Source organism: Hyperolius riggenbachi, chromosome 4 (genome assembly GCF_040937935.1).
Source record: "Hyperolius riggenbachi isolate aHypRig1 chromosome 4, aHypRig1.pri, whole genome shotgun sequence".
Classification (NCBI taxonomy): domain Eukaryota; kingdom Metazoa; phylum Chordata; class Amphibia; order Anura; family Hyperoliidae; genus Hyperolius; species Hyperolius riggenbachi.
The window spans coordinates 208415224-208420702 of NC_090649.1; positions in this window are offsets into that span (position 1 = coordinate 208415224).

Sequence of the window (5479 nt, forward strand, 5' to 3'; positions counted from 1 at the left end):
AGTAGTCTAACCTTGATGTGACGAAGGCATGAACTAGGGTTGGAAGATCCTCTGAAGGAATTAGGTGTTTAATCCTTGCAATATTCCTTAGGTGAAAGAAGGAATGTTTCACAACAGCTGAGATTTGATTCCTGAAGCTTAATTTCCCATCAATCAGTACTCCCAGGCTGCACACACAGTCTAAGTTGTTCAGGTCTGAGCTCCCTATCCTTAGCGGTGTTGGTTGAGACTGGGGCTGCTTTGCTGTTGAGCCCTGGCCCTCGATAACAAGAACCTCAGTTTTGTCAGCATTAAGTTTTAGCCAATTATTATTCATCCATTCCTGAAGCTCAGCTAAGCATGCGTTTATTTGTGGAGTAGGGTCTGTGACGTCAGGTTTGAATGACAAATATAGCTGGGTGTCATCAGCATAGCAATGATATGTCAGGCCATGTTTTTGTATGATTTCTCCAAGTGTCAGCACGTATATGGTGAAAAGTAAAGGGGATAATATTGCGCCCTGAGGTATGTATTTGCTGAGTGAAAATGGATCCGATCAATCATTGATCAGATCCGTTTTCACTATGTGAACCGGGCCACGGACTGAGCCATCCAGATCCGGTGAAGCAGAGACCGGATCCGCTCACTGGATCCTTTTGCCTCAGAACACTAATGTGAACCGGGCCATAGAGGTATGTTTAATTATAAGTCAGACATACAATTTTTTTTGTCATAGAGATCATCAATTGTCACATAATATCAGATATGAATTGAATTCCCAGCATTACATTTTTATGATTAAACAGTTGTATATGTACCATTACTTGCTCACAGTATTTCCCACTCAATGACTTTTCAAGTTTAATTGTCGGATTTACCTTTTTGTTTATCTACCCATGTTTGTATCTTGTACTGCATCCTAGAAACAATGGTGTTATATAATTTGTTAGTAATAACACTTAATAATAATAATAATAATCATAAAAGAGGGCTCCCAGGACATTTGAGAAACTCATAACATTAGAATCTATGTACCGTACTTGTTTGAGATTTAATTATTTCAATGTTTGTAGTTGTTCCGGAACCTTGCAGCTGTCGGCTGTCTCACTGCATCACCAGGGAAACTAATGATGATTTTGCTATAGGAAGCAGCCATTTATAGTTACATCCCTTATACTGCCCCAGGGTGTGATGCTGTGTGACAGAGTCTTATCAGCAAAAAAGCACTCTGGGCCACTTTGCTAATGTTTTATAGCACTTTTTTTGTCAGCACCACATCAGATTTATTTTACTTTATCTTTCATATACCTTTAACAAAAATCTGCTGTGAACAGGAATGCACTGTTGGTGATAATATGGTTTTTATCAAAAAGTGTCCTTCTGCGATTTTACACATGTTCCAAGTACAGTAGTTGATTGTGACTAAAATATAGCTGTACAGAGAAATGTGTGACCACTGGGATATCTGGGGATCATTACAGAACATGGCTAGGTGTTAGAGACATTTCTTAGTGCTAATAAATCCTTAGACAATAACATGACATGATTTGTGTAGGACAGAGTGAAAATTGCCTGGAACGGTCTCCATATACCAGTTTGTACTTAAATAGGTAATGAGTTATGGTGAGAAGTATGCTGGGCAGAAGAGAGGACAGAGAGGACATAGGATACATTAATTGGCACCATGAAAATATTTATTCTTTGTGTATTTTTCTGGATTTGTGTAATGTACGGTAAGCTATACTATATTGGCTATCTCTTTTTTAATAAAAAATAGCTATTTTTATTACTTCAATTTTAATCTGAATAAAGAGCATATACGTTTCACAAGCTTTTTGTTATTGCCATAATTTAATTTTAATCTGAGTAGGGAGCACTAACTATAAGCTCTTTTTATCAATTCAATAAAAATCTAAGTAGGAAGCATATACGCTTTATAACATGGTTTACCTGTGTTGGAAATTTTCTTTTTTTTCCCTATGTATGAGACTACTACATACATTTAAGACACAGACTTCAGGCACCAATGCACTGATAAGCAAACAGCTCATCTCCAGAGCCAGTTGGACTGCAAATTCTAATGTTATTCACAAATTGAGATATATATATATATATATATATATATATATATATATATATATATACACACACACCCTGTGCCTGGTATGGAATGCTAAATTTGTAGTTTTATTATTATTTTTAATTCAGTATTTATATAGATCCAACATCTTCTGCAGCGCTGTACAGAGTATATAGTCTTGTCACTTTACTGTCCCTCAGAGGGGCTCACAATCTATTCCTTACCATAGTCATATGTCTATGTATGTATCAAATAGTGTGTGTATCATAGTCTCCGGCCAATTATAGGGGGAAGTCAATGAACCTATCTGTATGTTTTTGGGATGTGGGATGTGCCCGGAGGAAACCCACGCAGACACGGGGAGAACTTACAAACTCCATGCAGATAGTGCTCTGGCTGGGATTCTATCCACAGACCTAGCACTGCAAAGTGAGAGTGCTAACCAATATGCCACCATGGCCGTGCTGCCCAGTCAGATTCTTCACAGGTTACCTGCTACAGCATAAAAATACGGTATTCATGAAACGTACAGTCACCACTGGATAATGTCAAGCCTGCAACTCTGTAACAGTGATTACTAGCTGGTTAGAACACAAATCTCTGTAGGTAGAGGTTGCTGCACCAGATAACAGTAGTAGCAACTACAGATGGAGCTCTCTAGCTGCTTTAAATCTCTATTTGTGATGTTGCCCATCCTAAGGAAAAACACTGCCATGTGCTTATGTCACCTTGTGGAAAACACAAGTGTTGTCCATTTGAACTGCTGTATTCATTTTAGGCATAGAACTGTTATTTCCTGGGCCATATGCTGTGGAATCCTGAGTTCCAACTCTGAAATGAACACCTAGTGTTTTTACACCCATACACACATACTGTACAGCAATAAATTATTACATTAAAACTACTGACAGGTAAAGTGAATAGTAGCAAAAGATTGACGATACAGGCACTTGCATACACTCAAGTGGATGTAACCGATAACAACCAGCTGCCAGAGGATTTAACTTCCACAAATTGTATGAAGCAAATTCCGAAAGTTCATTAACACTAATGTAGTATACAACCAGAATTCAGTCTACCTGTAGCCTCCCAGTGTTTAAAGGTACATAGAGTCTCAGGTGTCTGTCACCATACAGTCAAATGGCACCAGATACTGGTCATAAAGTCAATTTCTAAAACATTGAAAAGTTCCCGTAATAAAACACACATAGTGGGTCTTTGCAACCAGGACCCTTTTGCATAAAATCACATTTTAGTATATTGCACAACCAAAGTGCTGTATACAGATAGCAGATACACTTGCCCACTCTCCAACTCGACCAGCATTCGCCCTTCCGCCATCAACAGGGGTAATAGACTTTGGTGTCTTCACAGCAATATGCTGAGATGTTACACAAAAATACAAGAGAGTTATTTTCTGTAGAGCTATAAGAAAAAGAAAACATGTTTTAGAGATTTCATTTTGCAGAATAAAACTAGTATTATGTGATTTGATGAAGAGAAATAGAATATCATTTACTTATTCACATTTAGTTATAAAAAATAAAACATGTTTAAATGCAATTTGTAATGTTTTTTTTTATTTTTCAGCTTTTGGTCCATAGTAAAGAGTTTAATTACCAGTTGCTAAGACTAGAGATTTTTTTTTCTGTTAAGTTAGAAACGTGTTCACTGCAAATAGAGGTGATATACTGTGTATACTCTTTTATCCTGATGTTGTAGTCACCTAGCAGTCAGCACTGCTACATCTATCAGCAGTGCTGTCTTTCTGGTCCTTACCTAAAACCACACTATAAGGCCATTTCAAGCCATCATCCCAGGCAAGAAATCCTGTGTCAATCCCCACTGTACCTAAAGAAAAACAACAGTATACAAGTTCCGACATCATGTCCCTACAGAACAGTTTCAGATATCTTGTCCTTCACACTGCAAGATTAGATTATCAAGCAAGACAGTCTTAATTTCAGAATACTTTTTCACAAACATTATGGGCTATGCAAATATGGTACCGCCTGTTAGGATAGATGTGGACTGGATTGGGTATATCATGACATTGAAGGGCTGACATAGTGAGATGATACAATAGTTTAGAGATGTATAAACCTTAATGTGCCTGATCTTTAAATTACCTTGGGAGACACCTGTACTTCACTAGATTCTTGGCCGACTGCCATAGCTAAATTCTGTAACGCATTTACAAGACTAAAAGTATACCATAGGGGAACAAAAATTCTCCCCTTCACAGTGCCTTCTGGTTCAAGTTGGAACAGTGAGTTAGTGCTGTCCACTCCCTGTGGACTCTTGGAACATGGCCTCGAAAGGCTGTACACAGCAGACACAGCTCAGAGCATCCTTGGCATGGGCAGTTGGAAAACATTCGTAACCACGTATGCCCAATACGCTCCCAGCGGTAGTGGCTACACACAGCCATGAAGGAGTTTGCAGAAAGAGGGTGTGGGGAGTGAAAATAATATGTGCTATGGTGGGGCAGGGCAGGGAGGCCAGTGACAAGAAGGGGCCACAAATTATCTGATGATATAAAGAATATACACAGTTCTCACATTTTACTTTAAGAGCTTTAGAAGATGACTTTCCCATGCGGAATGCCTGCTATGCAATGCAACATTTCCACAAGCCCCCGGGCAGCGACATTTACTTTCACTGCTGCTAACCAGTGTCATCCGGGCACCAAAATTTACCTTGCTTGCCGCATATCGTGGCTTTGCTGCAGTGGGAGAGGGTTAAGATTTAGAACAGGGAGTAGGTTCAGGCACCCCGGGGGGAGGGGGGGGGAAGGACATTAGGCACCGGGGGGAGGAAGCTTAGAGTTAGGCACCACCAGGGAGGGTCATAGGGTTAGGCACCACCAGGGTAGGGGTTGGGCATCGGTAGAGGGAGGGTTCTGTGCGAGAGTAGGGGTTAGATATAGTCACAGTAAAATATCGGTAAACATTAACAATATTCTACTAGCGGTAATCCCCTGCGCCCTTTTTTCCAGGCGCCTTTTTTTCATGTATGCAATAAACATACTTGTCAAAAATGTTTAATAATAGATCAGTAATTTTTTTGTAGAAAGTTTATTTTTTATTACTTTTTATTTATTATTATTTTTGTTGTTGTTGTCTTCCACTTGTTATAATAGTTGCATCAGAAAGTGCTGAACTGCCGTGTTCAGGACCTGAATCTGGTCCTTCTTATGAATCCCTGCAAAATGTGTTTGACAAGAAGTCATTCCGTCCAACCTTGAATTACAGCCGACCGACTAGTGTGAACATATCATTTACACTATATGCAGTGCTTGGAGTGGTAAGACATGATGGAGAGGAAAATATGGAACAAACTATTTGCATTTCTGACAACTTCAAAGTTATTAAAGTTTTATCATTTCGCTTAAACTCTCATTTTCTGCCTTCAGAATGA